Here is a 21,848-nt window from a genome sequence, read left to right as displayed (position 1 = left end):
GGAGGCCACGGGGCTGGGAAGTAAGGAGCCACACCTTGAGTGTGAGTGCTGGCTCCCAACCATTACGAACACTGCCCGCTGATAGATTGTGATGTGAATTGTTTGTGTGCAGGCCGGATGTTCCTCTGCCTCCACCAGGAGACTGGATTGCCCCATAGTCAAAGGAGTAATAATATCAGGCCCAAGCTTGTGAAGGGAGGAGAGGAGTGGGTGAAGGAAGGATAAGGAGTTGGGGGATAACACACAAAGTAAGCTGAGGTTCTTGCCATTTTCCTGGAAAGTGGAAGGGGGGGTCAGGAACTGAGTTCTGGAGTCCTCTCTCCAACCTTAGGGCATTTTCCTTTAGTTACAGGACTCAGAGGAACACACACACACACACACACAAACACACACACACACACACAAGGAAGAAGGCCAGAAGGCAGGCAAGTTTCATGAATATGGTAGAGGTTGGAGAAGGGTTATCAGGAACACTTTTGTGAAGAAAAGCTGTGACCTGTTCAAGGCCCATTCAGGGAGCTGTGGGTCTCCTCCAGGGTGACCTTGTCATTAAATAGCTATAAATAAATGGCAAAGGACAGGAGTTCCCAGAGATGTACCTGAGTCACTCGGGTCACCATCAGCCTAGTGGCTTCATTGGACAGAAATGAGGTGAAAAGCAAGAACTAAAAGACAACCTTGGGGGAAAAGAAACTGCATTTGGAAGTTATTTGAGTGTTGAAGAGGGCAGAGTACGGGCTTGGCTGTGCATCAGCTGAGGGATCTGGAAGGAACAGAATCTGGAAGAAGTACAGGAAGAAGAAGAAGAAGAAGAAGAAAGGGGAATCAATCATAAAATGAAATTCCTGAGTCTGGCTTGGATGCCAAAGGCAGCACATTTTTTGCCTGAGGAAAACATTCTTAATACAGCTCTGGGGGTGGTATTCCTGAGTGATACAGATTAGTAATCAAATTATTTTCAAGGCTAATGAGCCCATGATGACCCTGGCACCCAGCCTCATCATCCCATGGACGGGGTTCAGCAAATGCCTTCTCCTGTCCGTCTCCTCGACCCTTGTACACACATTTCAAGAACTAGGGGCCAGTAAAGGCCAAAGGAAACAGATCTTGGTTTGTTTTTCAGACCTTCACCGATCCTGCAGACACTGATCGATCACCTCTTCCACAATACCTGAGGGGGGACTCAGTCACCGTGACTCACTGACCTCCAAGATTCAGAGCCTAATTGGGAAAGACGATGTTATGGACTGAATGTTTGTGCCCCCACCCCCACCCCCCAATCCTCATGTTGAAGCCCTAGCCTATAATAGGATAGTGTCTAGAGATAGGGCCTTTGTGGAAGTAATTAAGGTTAAATGAGGTCATAATGGTTGATCCTGACCCGATAGATTTAGTGTCCTTATGAGAAAAGGAAGAGCAACCAGAGTGCTCTCCCTCTCTCCTCGTGCAGACACTTGGAGGAAAGGCCATGAGAGGACACAGCAAGATGGCGGCAGTCTACAAGCCAGAAAGAGGGCCCTCACCAGAAACGCACCACGCCGGCACCCTGATCTAAGAATTCCTGCCTCCAAGACCTGTGAGAAAATAGATGTCTGTCATGTCAGCCCCCCAGGCTATGGTATTTTGTTATGGCAGTCTGCATTGACGAAGGCAGAGGGCACACATATAATCAACGACAGCACAAGGCAGAAGGAAAGTCAGGAAGAGGGTTGCGGGACCAGAGAAGGTGGAAGGTGAAGCCAGACTGAGGGCACTGGGGAGAAGGGCCTGGCAGGGGTGGTGCTCAGGTTAGAGACCGAGAGGTGGGAGTTTGGGAAGCCCAGGAGAGGCAGTCCTGACTGAGAGAACACCACGGACAAAGGTCAGAGGCCTGGAAAGTCCACCAAGCTCTCAGGGAGCCTTGGGCAGATAAAAGGTTGGGCTTCACGGGGGAGCCCCATGGAGACACGGTGGGTATTTCCACCAGGATGAGCATGAAACCATTTTTGTAGTGTTAAAAACAAAGCAAAGCAAAACCTAAGGAGGAAGAAACAGCTGCCCAATTCTGACTGCAGACAGAAGCTGGTGCTAATACACGCCCCTAAGAAACAGAATTGGCTTCACACTAGACTAGGTTGTCAAAGTGTGGTCCCTGGGCCGGCAGCATTAACAGCACTTGTGAGACTGTCCAAAAAGCAAATTCCTGGGCCCCACCCCAGGCACGCTGCATCAGAAACTGTAGAGTTGGAGCCTAGTGATCTGTGTTTTCAAAAGCCCTCTGGGTGATTCCGATGACACCGATGTTCGAGAAGCACAACTCTGTGCAACCCGGAGCAGCTAGGTTGCTTCCTCTCGGGATGTTCTCCAAAGTGCGTTCATCCTGGGATCAGGAAGTCCTCTGCCCACTCATCTCTTTCAGCAGCTGATGAGATTTTGACCATTTGGTTTTTTATTTGAATCCCTCTACTGCCCCTCATTTCCACAGGTTTTGGAGAGCATCTCTAAATTAGCACTTTTTCTTCCTGAAACCTCCTCAGGTCTGAACAAATGTTTACTGAGTACAGGTTTCACATCCTGGCATTTGCTGGAATATGATTGGGAGACAAAGAACCACAAGACAAGGTCTCTGCCTTCCACCATTCCATTAGCAAGGCATGTACTTGTGAAAAATAAATTTATCTCAAGATAACATGTGCCTGGCAGACATGGATGGTACAGCCAAGAACTCCGGAGGAGGGGTGCTCGGGGAGGGTGGAATGCGGGCTCTGTCCTGTGCCCAGTTCCTTTCCCCCCACCAGAGTTTTCTAGTCCTGAATACCCTACGTGTTCCATAATTCCTGTGAAATGATGCCTGTCTGCCCCATTGCTTTCCAAGTGGGTGTCCTCTTCACAGATTCCCCATTCCTGTAGACCGAACACCACCTCATCCTCTGAACTCCCCCCCACCCCACCCAAAGGCAAGTTGGTTCCTGCTCATCCGGCCAAGCCCCTCTCTGTTCTCACTGCCCCACTCATTCACCACACCGAGAAGTAAGGAGAAGAAAGCAGGAAGAGGGCTGCTCCTGAGGGCCAGCCCTCCCAACACCCCCTCTGGCCGCCAGCAGTGTGGGCAGATGTGACAGCAGGAACTCCAGGCCATGTCAACACGTCAACACCTTCCTTTACTGTCCCTTGCTTCCTGACCCCAACTCCAACCTCATGCACTCCAGAGTAAAGATCATAGGAACCTGCCTTTCTGTACTGCCATGGAGGTCTCTCTCTCTCTCTCTTTTTTTTTTAAGATTGTATGTATGTATTTATTTATTTATTTATTTTTAAAGATTTTATTTATTTATTTGAGAGAGAGAGAATGAGAGAGAACACATGAGAGGGGATAGGGTCAGAGGGCAAAGCAGACTCCCTGCCGAGCAGGGAGCCCGATTCGGGACTCAATCCAGGGACTCCAGGATCATGACCTGAGCCGAAGGCAGTCGCTTAACCAACTGAGCCACCCAGGCGCCCTAAGATTGTATTTATTTATTTGAGAGAGAGAGAGAGAGAACGAGAGTGTTTGAGAATAGGAGGAGGAGCAGAGGGAGAGGGACAAGCAGACTCCTCACTGAGCAAGGAGCCCGACCAGGGCTTGATCTCATGACTCTGAGATCATGACCTGAGTTGAAACCAAGAGTTGGACACTCAACCGACTGTGCCACCTGGGTGCCCCCATGAAGGTCTTTCTAAAGAGCAATATCATCTCTCACTTATTCCCCCTGCAGGATCTGAGTCTTTAAAAGCTATCTCTCCAGCCTTCACCCATGTCTCCGTCACTTCTTCATAGGTCTGGCCACAACGTCCATTCCGTTCTTGTTCTCTTGTCTGCTATTCTTCCTCTTTCCATGCCTCACTCTCACCCCAAACTCCGGAGTAGTCCTTTCCAGTTCACCCTGTCTTCTCAAGAGGGGACCAAAGGGGAAGAATGGAAGGGGCAGTCTCTCTCTGTGGAATTGGCTAGTGAATCACTGGGGAATGTGGTTTGTGGTCCGTTCCATCCCTGAGACTGGACAAGGCAAAAAGCCTCCAGTGATGGGCTCATGCCCGAGGCTACAGCAGCTCTGAAGTCCTCATGCTGGCAGGAAAGGCAGCGCTGGACTCCAGAACTGAAGAAATCCTGCTGTATACAATCACCTCCCTAAAGGTACTGCTCCCGTGACTTACGACCCTGATTCAAATCCTGCAGTCATGTTACATGATCTTTGGGTTTCTCAACCACGTCCAGGATACTGGGCACACTCAGATTCTCCCATTTTAAAGGACGTCGATAAAGATATTCTAGGCAACAGAAAATACAATGTCTTGTTTCCAACTTGTAACTGCAAACCTGTTTTTTCAATAATTTTATATATGGTTCTAGGTAGTGTAAATTAAAGACCAGTGCTGGTTTTCTCAGCAGGAATTAAGAGAGGATAAAGAGGGACAGATCGGTGTGGCTGCTTGATTGACTGGCTCACTAGCTTATAGCCCTTCTTTTGTCCGTTTGTTCATTCCTGAAGTTATTTGTTCATCCATCCATCCATTTTTATATATCTATTTTTATATATTGTATATGCTTGAATTTAAGGTAAAGCTCTTCCCTTCCCCAAATGATCTGTCAGAAAAAAAAGGCAGTATGTATTTTAGCCCTTACAGAATTTTTCATTGTATGCGCTGCCCTCTCAGCTACCCTATTTTGAACAAAAATATACTCTCTGGGAAAAGTATTAGCCTGATACCCCTTCAATCAATGCCTCCAAAAGGAGGCTTACAAAGGTCACCTAATAGATTTTTTTTTTCAGTAAGCCTGGTACTATAATATAGATTCAGTAACTTTTCTTGAGGTTATAGACTCGCAATTACAAGAGCTGAATTTTGTCATTAAAAAAACATTTAAAAGATCTTTTTTTTTAAAGCAATATACGAAATGGTTTTATTGTGAACATCAAAAACAAACAAACAAAAACCTTCTAAGGGATTTGATTAAACTTTTCAACAAAAAAGGCATACAAATAACCAATACGTACATGAAAAGATGCTCCACATCGTTAGTCATTAGGGAAATACAAGTGAAAACCACGAGATACCACTTCATGCTCACTAGAAGAGCTAAGATCAAAATTACAGACAATAACAAGTGTTGATGAGAATCAGGAGCAATTAGAGTCATTACACATTGCTGATGGGAAAGTAAGATGGTGCAGCTGCCGGGAAAGCAGTTTGGCAGTTCCTCAAAATGTTAAACATAGATCACATGACCCAGGATTCCACTCCTAGGTAGATAACTAAGAGAAATGAAAACACACGTCCACACAAAAACTTGTACATGTATGCTCCGCAGGTGCATTATTTACAATGGTCAAAAAATGGAGACAACTCAGATGTCTATCAACTAATGAATGGATAAACAAAATGCAGCATATCCATACACTAGAATATTATTTGGCAACAAAAAAGGAATGAAGGACTCACACATGCTACAACCTGGATGAACCTTGAAAACATGATGCGAAGTGAAAGAAGCCAGTCAAAAAATGTCGCGATATTGCATGGTTCTGTTTATATGAAAGGTCCAGAATAGGTAAATCCATAAAAACAGAGAGTAGATTAGTGGTTGCAGGGGCCTCAGGGGAGAGAAGAAGGAATGACTGCTGGTGGTATGAGCTTTCTTATGGGGCGAAACAAATGTTTTGCAACTAGGGGCACCTGGGTGGCTCAGTGGGCTAAGCGTCTGCCTTCGGCTCAGGTCATGATCTCAGGGTCCTGGGATCGAGCCCCCCCCTGCAATGACGGGCTCCATGCTCAGCGGGGAGTCTGCTTTTCCCTCTCTCTCCCTCTCCTTCCCTCTCTCTCTCAAATAACAAATAAAATCTTTAACAAAATGTTTTGCAATTAGACAGTGGTGTCTGTTGTACAAGTCTGTGAATATACCAAAATCCACCACATTTTAAAAGGATGAATTTTACGGTATGTGAAGTAGGTCTCAAGAAAGCTGCTATTCAAAAATAAATAAATATCTTCTGGATTAAAAAGAAATAGCCAACTCTCTTTAGACTGTAGGGACAATGATAAAGGCTAGAGCGTGGATATGGTTCCAGTGGCCAAAGGATGCTGAAGTCAAAGATGGGAGTGGAGCGTTGGATGTTTTGTAACAGGGGGAGTTGGAGAAATGTTGTATTTTAATTTAATGTATTATTTTGTACAGTATGTCACTTGAAACATGTCACTAAATATATTAAATATTACCCGAAAACATTTACATATTCACATCAGCTTTTTTTTTTTTTTTAAACAACCCTCCTTATTGGGAAGCACACATATGGTCAGTTTCAAGCACACATTGTATGTATCAAGTGCAGGCTGTGTGTCAGGCACCAGCTGCGTCCTCAGGAGAGTAACACCGACTCTCAGTACGGACATGGTTCTGACCTCAACAGAGCTTCCAGCCTCGTTCGTTTCAATTAAAATGGAGCTCAATTTTGAAGCAATTTCTATGAAAAGTTTTAAACTGATTATAAAACCTTGTGGGTCATTCCTAATATTTCGGAGTGCCATCAGTTCCTCGGAGCTCAGATGCAAATTCTGTACCTCTTCCCCATAATCATGTGCATTTGCTCAGAGGGGAAATTTCTTTTTTTTTTTTTTTTAAAGATTTTATTTATTTGACAGAGAGAGACATAGCGAGAGAAGGAACACAAGCAGGGGGAGTGGGAGAGGGAGAAGCAGGCTTCCCGCGGAGCAAGGAGCCCGATGCAGGACTCGATCCCAGGACCCCGGGATCATGACCTGAGCTGAAGGCAGACGCTTAATGACTGAGCCACCCAGGCGCCCTCAGAGGGGAAATTTTTTCATCTTGTCTCAGGCCGTTCATGTATACAGTTCCCTGCCACCCCCACGCACACACATGCCATGCCCCGGGCTGGATTCCTTACTTTGAGATCATTCTATATGGAATCTACTTGAATCTGGACCCATTCTCTAGGCCCCAAAACACATAAACAATCAGGACCTCAAGAACTGGAGGCCTGGAAAGGATCCAAGATGACCTGAGCCCCAGGAGACGCAGGGAGGGCCCCGGGACCACTGTGTAAGAGGGTTGAGGACCCAACAGGCACCTGTCTCCCCATTTTGACCCCGAGAGGGTCTACTTTTACCTGGTTTAACACAGGGCTTTCGCCTGAGATCCATTTTCAAGAAAGCTCTTCACTAGTTAACAAGTCCCCAAACCTCCTTATTGTATGAGCAAATGAGAACCCTGAAACTCAAACAGGCTGACCAGGTGACTCACCCAAGATCATGTGGCAGGACAGTGACACAGCAGGCAGTGACCAGACCCAGGTCTCCCCGTCCCAGAGCAAGGCTCTCTCTGTCCCTCAGGCCTCTCCCGGGGAGGGAACACAGGTTGGGGGCTAAGGATTTAGCAAACAGGAGCAGGAAGGGTTTTTCTTAGAGAGAAAGAGGGAGAGGACCCAGAGGTACCCTCGGACCAACGGAGGGAGGGCCACTCTCTGGAGATAAAGGAGCTGATGCGTACTAAGTGTTTTCCAATCTTGGGACTGCAGGATCCAGAAAGCTAAGAGCAGTGACCATGGCAAGCCCTATGCCTGTGCACAGTTAGGTCGAAGTCCGGGGTTCTAAAACCGCCAACCTGTCCCTTGCAAACCTCTCTTCCATATTCCCACGGCAATTTCACCCTCGACCAAGGCTCCCTGCTTTTCCTACACCCTTTCTCCTGTGGTTCAGTCTGGCCTATATGAGCTCAATACGCAGGAGGATAAGGGAGAAGGGAAAGGCAAGGATCCATGGATTAGAGAAACACGGGAGCAATTTATAAAGAGATTATTGAGCTCCTGCTCTAAGTCCCTGGGCTCTAGGAAACCTCCACATTCAGAAGAAGCTAGGAGCGCATCCTGACCCCTGGGAAGAATGTGGTCCCTGCTGTTACAATTGACTGTTGTCATGCCAGCACAGGGAATGAGGAAGACCCCACCTGGCCCAGTGAGCCATGCATCGGTGTGCAGGGAAGGAGGGAAACGGAACCTCCCATCCTGGGCATCTGAGGCAGTTAAGAAGGAGAACAAAATGAAGAGCACCTACCTGCCCCAGAATTTCACACTGGGATGAGCTGATAAATTATGGCAGATCAGGGGATGCAAAGAAGCCCTGAGGCTGCTGTGGGGGGCGGGGGGAGCAACAGGTTTCCCAGGGGTCATGCATGGAGCCTCTGGGAGGAGTCGGATTGGGGAAGGTGGACAGGGCTGCGGGCAGGAACACAGGACTTGAGCAAAGGTTTGATGGGGCCCAGACAGCATATCATGCTAGCGAGGGTGAAGGGCTTACTTGGAAAGTATGGGGGCGGGGCTGGGTTAGAAGGGTAGACAGAGGTCTCATTATGCATGGCACCAAAGAGCAAATTGAAGGAATCGGGATGTGTCTAGAGGCATGGGAGCTTCCGAGGGAACTGGAAGAAGGGGAGAGGCTCCTAGGTAATATCAGTGGGTATCAGCTAATCAGCTTGGCCTGGGCTAGAGTGGAGCCAGGGGGTAAAAGGGAAGACAGGAATGAGAGGCATGAAGAAGAAGTCTGCAGGATTAGTGATAGGTAAGATATGAGCAGAGAAGAGGAGAAAGGGAAGAGAACTTCAAGCTTTCTGACCTGGGTGTCTAGGAGAATGACAGGTGCGTGAATGGGAGGGTTGCCTGGAGGAAGAGATGGTTTGGTGTGAGAAACTGATGAATTTGGTTTCCGACATGTAGCACTTAAGGTGAACTGCTTGAGTGGAAACGTCTTACAGACTCTTGGAAATGGGGGGCTGAAGGGAGGAGGGTCTGGCTGGATGCAGAGCCCAGGAGTCATGTGAAGTGATGAGAGTGGAGGTGGGGGCAGCAGATCTAAGTGCGTGTTGCCCCTTGATTCTCCAGGAGGCTGCCGTGTAGAGATTGTCATTAGACTTGGAGACAGGCTAACATTTAGTGCATACCTAGCAAAGATGAAGTCTGCGGGAAAGGGCTTATCTGTGAATCAAGGACCCAGAAGAAGGAGAGGATTAAGGAGAATGGCAAATTATAGCTATAACCTAAACAATTTGATGTTCCCATAAACCCTACATCTATTTTTTTTTTTTTGAGATTTATTTACTTATTTTAGAGGGAGAGAGAGAGAGCACAAGCGTGAGGGGCAGAGGGAGAGGGAGAGGGAGAGGGAGAGAAAATCTCAAGCATTCTCCACACTCAGCGAGGAGCCTGACATGGGGCTTGATCACAACCTGAGCCGAAACCAAGAGTCAGACGCTTAACTGACTATACCACCCAGGTGCCCCAATGCTATATGTTTTCAATTCAACTAAGGACCAGTTTCCACTCAGAGAATGGAGAAGCCCACAGTTGACTAGCAGATATCTCCAGGACCCCCAATCATCCTGAATTACACAACTTATCCAGACTCTGAAGACATGAACTGTTATAACATGTCCTACCTGCTCCTCCCGAAACGTCAAGCTCTCTTTTCTCAGATCCACTTTACCTGCTACTGCTTAAGTTTGATCAGGCCCCCCTTCACTCCCACCAGCTCTCTGCAGCCTTCAGAATAAAGTCCAAACTCTTCAGCTGCCAGGTTCAAGCCTTATCTTACATTCTGCCCTTTATCTTTATTGTCCTTTGACACCCTTGGCTCCACCCAAAATGACTCATTCAAACTAGGCCTTCCCGCCTCACTGCTTTTATTTACACTCTGCTCTGACCACAAGCACCATCCCAAGTTTCCACGGTCATCCCCTACCCATCCTTTCGGAGCTTTTCCAAATGCCACTTCCTCCAGGAAGCATTCCTAGACTCCCCTGACAGAAATAACCTCTCTATCCTCTGACATCATCACACTTCATGAGTGCATTTTTTATGGCACTGCAAGTCCCCATCTCGTCTTACAGTTCAGTATCTTTATTTACTACCTCCCGACCAGGCTGTAAACTTACTGAGAAAAGATAAAATCCTTCCCATGTAAAGAAAGACTGACCCCGAGAGTCAAGGAGGTAAAGAGGGGAGAAAGAGTAAACAAATCTCCAGAACAAGTTACAAATGAGAAAACTAAGGCTCTGTGGGGCAATGTCACCCAGCGAGATAGTGACCGAGTCAAAGCTCAGACCCACATCTCTCTAACCCGCCACTCTTCATCTCTCCAGGGAGAGTGCCCGGGGTGCTTTCCGGGGCATTTTCACCTATGTCCGGGATTTCTCTGGAGGATCTTATCAGGGACGCTGTCCTTTTTCTTCATTTTCAAGTGAGAAAGGTGAGGTCTGGAAGAGTCAAGCCCGAAGTCGCACAGTTAGCGAGTGGCGGAATCTACGCTGGGGCCATGTCTTCTGACTCCTGATCCTCTTTCCACTAACCCAGGCTCCCAGCTTGCCTGCGCTGGGGGCTTGGGAACTCAAGCCCAGGACAGCCACTAAGGACTGCCTAGATGGGCATCACTGTACCTCGGTGCCCCATGTCCCTGTAAGTAGTGGAGGGAAGGTAACCAGCTGCTAGTAAGGGCGCCTTCCGAGCGTCAGATCCCTGGGAACCTGCCTGGAGCAGGAACCTGGGGTGGGGAGAGTGGAAACCTACCTAAGAGAGAGGAGCTAGGGTCCCACCGCAAATGCACCTGGAGAACGGAGATGTGCTTGAGGCTAGGGAGGAAGTAGGGGGCGGGGCCGACTCCATAACTTAGAAACCAGGAAAAGATGTGATGCTCCAGGGGCCAGGACCAGAGGAGGGGCTGTTCTCTTGCAGGTAGGAAATGGATCCCTGTCTCTCCCCATCCCTTCAGAGCAAAGCCTAAACTCAAGGCAGAATTCCCAGCAGGACTTCGAGGAGCCGCCTGGACCCTCGAGTGTCCCATAAGGATGCAGCAGCTGGGGGAGTCTGAGAGAGCCAGGTGGCTGGCAGACCCTCAGAGAGAGAAGGGGCACAGGAAAGGGGGACGGTCAGTCCTATGCCCTCAAAGCTGCTGGGCAAATTGGCCTAACCAAAAGGGAGACAACAATTAAACCCAGTGCCAAGTTCTAAACACTGGGCGAGGGGTGTTCCTGTGAGCCCCCCTGGCTAATGAGTGATGTGACCAGAATCTTTGCTGCTGGATTTCAAGAGAGAAAAGGCAAGAAGGGCACTGGAGAGGAGGAAAATGTTAGTGAACTTGTAGCTGTGAGATAGAAAAGGGGAAGGATCACCCTTCCGTGGATGTTGGCAGTGGTTGATCTTAGTTCCAATCGCATTGCCCAGCTGCCTTATGAAAGCAGCAGTTCCCTTTGTACTGGGGAAAGGGAAGGGCTGGGGGAGGCCTTGGGAACCAGAGGAGCATCCTTTCTGCCGCCCACCCATAGCCTACCTGGAAAACAAATGCTGCATTCCCATCCATCCGCGCATCGTGTCTAGGTAAAAAGGGCATTGGAATTTGCAGCCTCCAGCCTGCTTTCTTAATCAAACTGTCATCATGAGTAATAATTATCCCTTGGGAAACAGCAGAGTGACTCAAAAAGCGGTCCCCTCCCCCACTGCCACCCCCTCGCACAGCTCAGAGCTTTGTTCAGGGTGCCGAGAACCCCAGAAAGTGAAGCCACCAGCTCAGCTCGGGAAGCCTGTCTGCTTAAGTGACCATGCGGACTCCGGTGTCTGATGGGCAGTCACAAAAAGTCTCTTGGGCTCAAGAGCTCATTAGGGCTGACTGTTCATCAGATGCAGGGCAGGGGGGGTGGGGTGCGGGGCAAGAAGCAAATACTGCTGGAGAAGTGATGCTTGTCAGGGAGACAGCACGCAGGAGGAGGAGCCCCGAGTGCCGCCCTCTGAGGATGGCCTTTTTCCTCAGGGGCTTCCCACCCACTCAGATTAACCCTAAGTGTAAAAATATAACGATAAGGAGAGCCACACTTACTCAACACCAACCATGTGCCTGTTTTGAAGGACCGAATTTTTGCATTCAGTTGAGGTTATTAGGAAGCTGGTGCATAAGGCCATCTGGGATGGTAAAATATTGAAACAGGCCATGCGGGTTGGTGCACGCCTGCTCCCCCGGCCCCCTCAATCACCCCCGTCTTCCGGATGAGGAGGAGCAGGCCAAGGGACTTGCCTAACGTCAAGTTAGGGAGTCCGGGAGCTGGAGTTGGAACCCTGGCTGCCTGACTCCAAGCTTTTGCACTTGACCACCAGACTACCAGCCCTGTGTGCGTGACAGGCCACTGCCCCCATCCCTGCTCCTCCCCCTTTACCCTAGAACCCACACAGAGTCTAAGAGAAAGCCCCAATCACCGAGCCAGCAAGAACTTCTCTTAATTATCATACTTGCAGAGCCCCGACCATGCCGACTGTTGGGTATCTCCAGCCACCCGTGTGTGCCCACCTCAGAGCCCCATCCATCTGGGAGGCCAGGGCCACGCGGTCCAGAGCCCATGACTCCCGGGCAGGGGGAAATGCAGGGGCTGTTAGAGATCTACCACTCGAGGTCTGCCTAGGGTACGCTCCCTCCCTTCCCTTCCTCACCATCAGTGTGCTTGCCTTAGCAGTATTCAGGACACATGGAGCCATTGCCAAAACCACGCAGGGCCCCTTGCTAGGAGACATCCTCTTCCCAGGCTTTTCTGACCCATGAGAAATGGGTGTGAGCTGCGGTAGGAAGGTTTTGTCGGACACGGGTAGGGGTCTGTGTCCATGGGGGGTATGGATGCAGGGCCAGCTGCATACCAGCACTCGGTCCCTGAAGATCCTCTGTAAGTTGGACGCTGCTGAGTCCAGGATAAATTAGATCCCCCCTGGCTAGAGTTATGGGATGAATAATGTCTTCTGAAAGACCTGCTTGGCCCCAGAACTGCGCCCACATCAACAGTCACTAGCTATGAAATGCTATTTCCTTTGAGACAATAATAGGTTTCCCCCCACCCCTGCCAGGGTTCTAGAGTCAAAGCCACGGAATGCGAGAAGACCCAGTGACACAGAAGTCTTTTTCTGCAGGACCTTGCTGTGCAAAGACGCGTGACAAATCTCCAAGAGCCAGCTCATCTGAACATTTCACCAGTGGAGCCCCCATAACTATCTCATGGCATAGAGTTTCTTGGAACACTGTTTGGCGGGTGCTGTTCTAAAGAGTGGGGACAAAACACTCACCACTGGGTAGGGGGATGGGGAGTTTCAGCCATTGGAAAGGGACCATCTTTAATTCCACGGTCCCCACAAGGGGAACACAATTTCCATTTCCTCTTTCTCGTAACAAATTCTTAACTCCCTCCAGTTCCCTTTTAGGAGGCCCCTAAATTGCTCTCACAGATTCTCCCATTAAAGTCAAAACATGGTTCACACGGCACCCCTACTTCATCTACTGCTGCAATGAATCTATTTTTCTAAGAAGGTACTCGTAAAAATGGGAATGATGGCAGTCAAATTTTATAGTGCATATGTTTGTGCCAGACACTGTTCTAGCTGTTTTATGTGGGTTCTCTTGTAATTCATTCACATTTTCCTTCCGTTAATTCTGCCCTGAGCCACCACCACCCCCTGCAACCCCGCACTACCCTCCTCCAAGAGGAGAGCTGGGGATCTCCTCCCCTGGAAACAGGTCACATGCAAAGGGAAGGGTAGAACTGAGAAAAACAATTCAGGCTCTCCCTCTCTGCTTAGGAGCTAACCCACCCTGTCACTAGAAGCAGGACCCCTACCACATTATTTCCCCGGGGACCTCTGAGTGCTCGATAAATATAAACAGAAATCAATGAGCCCCAAGCACTTTGTGGATGCTCTTTTGGTCACCCCTGTGCAGGGGTTACAAAAATTAATATTGCCACTTTTTCTTGACCGCTCACTAGGCAATCTACATACATTATCACAGATCCTCCCAACAACCTGTTATTCCTGAATTCTTTCAGAAAAGAGATTCCAGGGCTCCAAGGAGCTAAGTGGTTTACATGGAGCTTCACAGTGGGCAATTGGCCAAGCGGGGATTTGAATCCAGGTCCAACAGGCTCCAAAGCCCAATCTCTTTCTGAGGCATCACAGTCCTTCAGCTGTGTAGATAAACACGCAGACCAAGAATTTTTTTTTTTTTATAAAGAAATAACATGGTCAGTCAGTGAAGGAGTCCCAAACTGGAATCCAGGAGGATTGGTTACAAGATAAATATGCCCTGAAGACTGTTCTCCTGGTACCTGGGCACTGCCCATCCTTCACTTCCCAGCACGGGAGCACCTTCACCTTCCTTCTAGAAGAGTGTTGCGAGATAAAATACCGGATATCCGGTTAAATTTGAACTTCACATAAACAATACCTAATGTCTTAGTGTAAGTATGTCCCAAATATTGCACGGGCTATACTTATACCTGAAAAATATTCATGGCTTATCTGAAATTCAAATCTGAGTGTCCTGTGTTTTTATTCGCTAAATCTGGCAACCCCACCCTAGAGTCAGAGGCATGCTGGGAAGTCTCCTGCCTGGCTCTAGGTCCCAAGTGTTGCTCCAATGGGAGTTGCCATGGCAGCCTGAGCAGGCCCTTCTGGAGCTGTCTCTACTTACCTACTCCCCCCCCACCCCAGCTTCACCTCGCCCCTGCACTCTCCATGCTCCAAACATGCTGAGCTACTTTCAGTTTCCTGAATGTGTCATGCTGCTTCTGGCCTCAGGTCTTAGCGCTTTGCTGTGTTCTGTGCCTGCCTTCTTCCCTCTCTCCCACTCTCTGGCCACTTCCTATTGATCCTTAGGGTCTCCACTTGGAGTTGCTTCTGCCAGGAAGTCTTCCCTGACACCCTGATCCCTGCCCCTTCCCATACTGCAGCACGCAGCATCCGCTGTCCACCGCGCTGCTTGCTCCAGAGAGCGGGGGTGGGTCACAAGCATCCTTGCGTCCCCACACCTGGCACCGACATGTAGCCTCAGGTAGTAAGTCAGCAGATGCTTATTAAATGAATGAACGGATGGATGGAGACTGTCCAGGCAGAGCTCGTCTCTTGAATGTGACTGCTTCCTTCCTCCCTTCTATCCTTACTCACTTTTTCATCTCTTGCCTCCTTTCCCTCCCTCAGAGTTGTGAAAGGCTGAGGCTTAGGTCCACAAGGGCACATCCTGGCCTGGACTCAGGTGAGGAGAGAGCAGTCAAGGCTCAGAGAGGTCTCCTCGTGCCCCTTACCTGGTCATGCCATACCCACTGTCCCCGGGGGCTCACGTCTAGCTACAGGTCAGCGGAAACTTCTCCTCGGCTTCCAAATCCTCCTGGCACATGCCCCCTCTGTGTGCAAACTCTGCTCCCCTTCTCCCCTTGGCCCCTTTAAGGGAACCTAATTGGACTGAGCCCCAAGTTTGGGGTGTGGGGAGACGCCAGTGTCAGATGGCTGAGGGTTAGGGCAGGTGGTGGGGCTCGGTGGGCCAGAACATCACCCATATGTTCCCTGTTCACCCACCCAAGGCTTTGCCCACGCACAGCCTGACAGCCAGAGAAGGCAGCACAGAACTTAACCCTTTTGTGGAATTTAGAAGGTAGTTTCACAAAGGACCAGTGAGCAGCAATCAGTGTTAACTTTAACCCCCAAACACACACACACACACACACACACACACACACACACACCCTAGAGTTCTGCCTCTATGCCGCTCAAGGAACCCGGCTTGCTTCCAGTCAGGGCTTGATTTAGAAGATGCCCTCTGGGGGGCAGGAAGTCCATGCCAGAGCAATGGGGTGTGCTGGGAATACGACCAGGGTGGGGGTGCTGAAGGGCATGGGGAGAGGGGAGAGTGGGGAGGGCAGGGAGCAGCTCAGAGGCAGCTCCTGAAGCTGGATTCTGAAAGCCCTGCTCTGTTGCTCTCTGATCTGACCTTTAGAGGCAGGTGGCGATTTTGTGCCTTCTCATCATCGCCCCCAACCTCCCCTCCCAGAATACGTTAAGAGGACAAAGCGGGAGAAACACCCTTCAGTGTCAAAGTAACTCCAAAAATAGAATCGCTCTGCCCCGGGGGGAAGGCTAGCAAGCTGGGCGTGCAGTGCACCCGCGGCTCCGGCCACTGAGTCCCTTCTGCAAGCACTCCCGCTTCCGTCCAGGTGTCCAGGTACGCATAGTCTCGGAATCACCCCCGCCTTCCAACCCCTACCACCCCGGCCCGCCTCCAACTTGTGGCTGGGCGCTCGGCCCGGGTCGCGGGAGGGGACTCACACCGAGAGAAGCACCGACTCCGACGGCTCCTTGGCTGGGCCAGGTGAGGCGCCGGCTGCGCAGCGGCAGGTACAGGTGGGTCTGGGGGCTGCAGCAGGTAGGGGGTTCGCGGCCGCTCCGGAGGCCTCTGCTGAGTAACAGGGCTGACAGGTTTGTGTTTTCCCCTCTCCTCCTCCCAGTTAACCACACCCCTGCTGCTCTCCTCCTCACTTCCTTAAAGGGTGGGGTGTGTTGTCGGTGGTGCTGTGTGTGCCGGCTCCAGCCTCTTACCATAAACCCTGAAATAGACGCTGCCACCAATTCCCTGAGCTGCACGTGCCCACCTGGGGACCCATCTCCGGAGCCCCAAAGGGGTCTTCGGCCGTGGCCGTGGGCGTGCCCTGTGAGCGGCTGACCCCTCCTAATTCCTCCCACCCCTCCCCTCCTCCTCCCACTCCGCTTGCAGACTTTTGGAGGCCACACTTAAGAGGCTGGTGTTTCCTCTCTAGCCTCCAGGGAGGGTTCAGAGTGGAGATGGTTACCTGGCTCCCATAATCTCAGCATCTGGGCCCCTCCAGGTCTCTCCCTGTCCTAAAGTGGCCCCAATCCCTTCAGGGGGCACTGGAGATCAGGTGAATATCACCAAGGGCTTTGGCAGAACCGATCCAGGTGCTTGTGCTGTGATAGGGCAGGACCAGAGGGCAGCGCGAGAATTGTCACAGAAGCTGGGCAGCCTTTACCCAGCCCCATCTCCGTATCAGCTGACTTCGCTACCCAAACAAAGAGGCTGGTTCACCTCTTTACTCAGGCAAGCAGGGCAGTGAAATGCAAGGCAGTGACTCAAGGGCACTTAGAAAACCCTTTTTCCCCTGTTGCTAGAAAAATTCCAGACTTTCCCCCTGAGTAGGAGGAGGTGAACAGGACTTAGCATAAGGTCAGAAAGCTGGTATGTCCTCAATGTCTCCCACATCCTCAAAGTTCCTCTCCAGAGCCCCTGCCCCAAACTTCTTCATTCTGGGTCCTGTGAAGGATTGGGATCTCCCACAGTTCTAGAACATGCTATTCACAGGGTCATCTCTGAGGATGGCGCCCCCTTGAGTTGTGCGGCCATAGGTGACAGCCCAGCATACATGATGGCCCCCCCAATACAACCTCACCCACTAACTCCAAACTCAGCCACCCCAGGAGAACAATAGGAAAATCCAGCATTTGCTGAGCACGTCTAAATGCCATCCAGTGTTGCTAAGAAAGCATTCCTTTGACACTATTTCACTTAATTTCTCCCATTTTCTGAAAAGAAAACCAAGACTTAAGATTCCTTAATTTGTCCAAGGCCACAAAGCTAGAAAGTCAATGTTTCTCAAAGTGTGACCAGAGGACGGATGACTTGTATCTTTTAAAATGCAGATACCTGGATGGCACTTCGGGTTTACTGACAATCAGAATCTCTGAGCCTGGGGCCCACCTGCCCAACCAAGGCAACTGACAACCCATTGGATGGGAGCTCATAGCCACAGCTGCAGGAGCTCCCCCTGGTTCATCCCATTCACCCATTCATGCTGTCCCCAGCACCAGGTAATGCTGGCAACCCGCAAAGCAGTCAGAAGGTGTCAGGGGAGACCTTGGCTAGGGCTCGGGGTGATCAGGCAAGTGGGACAGGTCAACTGGAGTTAGCAGGCAAAGTGTGGGGAAGACTAACGGACCAACTGACCGCACCACAAGCAGATTGTCAGAGGGCTTCGGAAAATGGGGGCTCCGTGTTCTTGTGCATGGGAATGAGGAGATGAATGTTGAGCAGTTGAAAGTTAGATACTTGCATTGGCTGTTGAGGGTCTGTGTTGGGCTGGAGGCAGTGGGAACTAAGGAGGAAAACTAATCCAAACAGGTTTAAGGAAAGGTGAGTTTGTGTATGCTGCTGCCCTGTGGCCAAATCCTTAAACTACAATCTAATCGGGCCCTCATTCGAGAAAAGTTTTCAGATTTTCAAAATTTTCAGAGGATGTTGAATTCTTCACAGATATTTCTTTAAAGCTCTGCAACCTAGTTCCTAGCATCGTAGGATAATCGGTTTTATTTATGAAAGAGACCTTGGGAAACTCCCTGGGATGGATACTGTGCCTGTAGGTCTCCCTATGTCCTGTCCAGTATCAGTCATGAAAAGTTAAGGTGACAGGGTCACACATGTCAGCCTGTTACCTGCCTTTTAAAAAAAACCTATCAGAAATGCTTCCAGGAGCCTAGAATTCTATGTAAATGGTCTTTTAAAATTCTACCGACATCTCATTGTGTGTTCTAAATTTTAAGATGGTAGCCAACGGAGCAGGTTTAGATGCACACGGGAAGGAGACGGTCAAGAGGGAAGAATGTGACCTTGGCCAGGCGAATCCATTTCTCTGAGTTTGTATTTCCTAATCTAGGAGAGTAGAGGAATAAGAAATACCTCCCCAACCTATTTCACAGGGTACTGTGATGCCCCAATTAACTGATAAGTATGAAAATATGCATACTATGGTGATTATTATGTTATTGTGCTATAACATGCTATGATTTTATTTTTAGAAATCATGGGAATTAGGGGCACCTGGCTGGTTCAGTCGGTAGAACATGCGACTCTTGATCTCAGGATTGTGAGTTCAAGCCCCACGTTGGTTGTGGAGCCTACTTAGAAAGAAAGAAAGAAAAGAAAGAAAGGAAGGAAGGAAGGAAGGAAAGAAAGAAAGAAAGAAAGAAAGAAAGAAAGAAAGAAAGAAAGAAAGAAAGAGAAAGAAAGGAAAAGAAAAAGAAAAAGAAAATAGGAATTAAATAGGGTAGGGTTCAGTGGGGAGTGATTACATAGGTAACTGTTATACAGATACAATCAAGTGTTCACTGTGACTGGAACTTTCATCCATCACCTAATGGGCCTTCACAACAATTCACTGAGGTAAATAACAGTATTCCTATTTTGTAGAAAGGAGGCTTGGAAAAGGTAAATAATTTGTCCACAGCCACCCAGAGCAGGGCTGAATATAAACCCATTATTGGCATGTAATGATACGTCATCGGAGTCTCTCTATTATGGATAATGGAATGAAATCACGTAATGTAAATTTGTTATTAGAATACATTTCATTTTTGGGCGCCTGTGTGGCTCAGTTGGTTAAGCGTCTGACTCTTGATCTCAGCCCAGGTCATGATCTCAGGGTTGTGAGTTCAAGCCCCACATTGGGCTCCGTGCTGGGCATGGAGCCTACTTAAAAAAAAAAAAAAAAAATCAGAATACATTTCATTTTAAAAGAATAGTATAAGTGTTCTGAGCAAAAAAAAAAATGAACAAAGAAAAAAGTCATGGGCACAAGGATTAAATAACTGAAATCCTTCATCACCAAAGGACACCTACCTCTAATTAAACCAGGCACTACTGGGTTTGCTAAATGAACCACAGTTGGGGCCAACTCCCCCCCAAAACGACAAAAAACTCCCCAAACCTCAAAACCATGCCCTTGACTTCAAAAGGACTCTATTCCATTCATGAAGGCACAGCTGGCTGTCCTCCTTTCTTCCCTTATAATAGAATCCCTGATTTTTAGTTGGTCCTAGGCTGCCCCAAATAAAGACTGCATGTCCCAGTCTCCTTTGCAGGTATGGCCAGTGATTAAGTTCTGGGCAATGGTTGGTGAGTGCTAGTTATGTGTGCAGCTTCAGGATCATGCCGTCAAGGGAAGGGGCAAGCCTCCACCATTTCCTTTTCCACCTGCACCGAATGATGGAACCCAGAGCCACCATCCTGGTCTGTGGTGTTGAGAAATGAAGTCTGGGTCCCTAGTGCCATCAAGCCACAATGCTAGCCCTAGACATGGTCTGGGCCAACTTGAACTTTTATATGAGAAATTTAAATTTTTCACGTCGCTGCATTTGGGGCTTTTCTGTCACCATAGCTTCAAATGTACTTCTAATATACAATCACTCAGCCTATTTTCTTTTGTCTCTAAATTAAGGCAGAACCTCAATTTCCTCATCTATAAAATGGGAATAACTTACTACAGGGTTGTCAGAAGGACTAGAAATAACACATGTAAATTTCCCTGCTAGTGCCATGGCTCATAGCTGGCAATAAATGGAAGGTATTATATCCTGTTGCAACTTTTAAAAATGTGTTCCTGAAATAAAAATAATGGTTACTTTAAAATACTCCATCACTGGGGCGAATGGATGGCTCAGTCGGTTGAGCGTCTGACTTGATTTCAGCTCAGGTCATGATCTCAGGATCGTGATATCGAATCCTGTGTTGGGCTCCACGCTGGGTGTGGAGCCTACTATAAAAAAGAGGGGGGAGGATTTACCTAAAATACTCCACCATACCCATTCCCCCAAATGTGGAGGGGAGAAGTGAGACAAAAATAGCAAATTTGATTACTGATGTAAGCTGAATGATGGGTAGGTGGGGGTTAATTATACTGTTCTCTCTCACATTGTGTTTGAAAATGTTCACAGTGAAAAAGTTAAAATAAATGAAATCTTTCCACGGAGGAAAAAAAAAATGGATTCCTGGACGTAATCCAAAGTGAATCTCTTCGGGAAAAATAAAACCATATTAAATCCATTAAGAAATTAATTTGGGGACCCAAGAGGGAGGGCAGCTGGAGAAGTCAGAAGAATGTTTTTATTTTCCTTTTAAAGACAACAGGCAGAGTCTCAGTGCCACAGAGGGAGGGCAATTTCCACAGCTCCGGGCACCGCTGTCTGGCCTTGCGCAGCTCCCCAGGATGGCTGCAGGGCAGTGGGCTGCAGGGTGCTCGTGCAGGGTGCCCGTGTGGAAATGGAGCCTGCCTGCTGCCCTGCCCAGTTCGGTCCAGCTCCATGACTTCTGTGACTTTGGCTTTCTTGGCTCTCAATCCTTCACTCCCACCTGTGAGGGAGCTCGCCGGGTCCCCACAGCCTATGGATAAGCTCTGAAGCAATGGCATGGCCATATGAACCTTGTCTTGCATTACTGACATCTGCAATTCTAACAAATGTGGCTGGCTCTCTGTGCTTAGCCCACACTAGGAAGCATCAAGCGGCATTGAGAGCAGGCTGCTACAGGCAGATTAGCTGTTAGCAGCAAGAAGCGCCTCTAAAAAGGAAAGAAAAAACGAAGTGCCTAGCAAATGCAAGAATGCTTAAAACACAGGCATCTGTGGCCATTTACAGGACAGAGACAAAGAACCCTACATACTGCGCTAACTCCTGAGGGCACCCCTTTATTACCCAGCGCAGCACAGTAATTATTGTCTATTTTGTAAGTCATGAAGGAAAGTTTACATTATGTTCTGCATCCTATATTTTAAGAGGGGGAAAAAAAATCACACAACATATTTTTTAAAAAGTCTATTCAAAATACTTGCAATAAAGTAATCGGGTGCTGAGAGAGAAATTTCAGGAACATGGAAAATCCATTTAGATTTCATTTTGTCAAGTACCAAGTTGCCTGTCTGTACTGGAGTATCTGACCACCCTACCTCCTTCACAGTGAAGAGCAGCAGTGCGTAACCTTCACGGGGGACATCCAAACAAGGGGCTGAAAGCCTGAATGTCCACAGAGGCAAGGCAGGGGACATGAGGGAAGCTAGCTGCATAGGGTCTGTAGCAAACTGGAGAACAAATGTCCCTCATTTCAGGGAGCACCTGCTATTCAGTCTACTGCCCTGCAGAAGAGGAAGCTTAATGTAGCAATGCAGCAGAGCTTTCTTTTTCTAAAAGCAA

The 21,848-nt window shown here is 48.7% G+C and overlaps 1 protein-coding gene across 2 annotated transcripts in view; it reads right to left on the bottom strand.

Annotated features, from left to right (window-relative positions):
* Window positions 1-16,343, bottom strand: part of PTK2B (protein tyrosine kinase 2 beta) — a 102,365-nt gene extending 86,022 nt beyond the window's left edge. For both annotated transcript variants that reach the window (XM_081810442.1, XM_081810447.1), the window contains exon 1: window positions 16,146-16,343. The gene's annotated coding sequence lies outside the window, so the exon portion shown is untranslated. The remainder of the gene's footprint in view (window positions 1-16,145) is intronic.
* Window positions 16,344-21,848: the final 5,505 nt, after the last annotated feature.

This window comes from Leptonychotes weddellii, chromosome 2 (assembly GCF_054177405.1).
Source record: "Leptonychotes weddellii isolate Sample4059 chromosome 2, ASM5417740v2, whole genome shotgun sequence".
In the NCBI taxonomy this organism is placed as follows: Eukaryota; Metazoa; Chordata; class Mammalia; order Carnivora; family Phocidae; genus Leptonychotes; species Leptonychotes weddellii.
The sequence above is the reverse complement of the archived record's forward strand: the minus strand, read 5'-3'. Positions and strand labels throughout refer to the sequence as shown.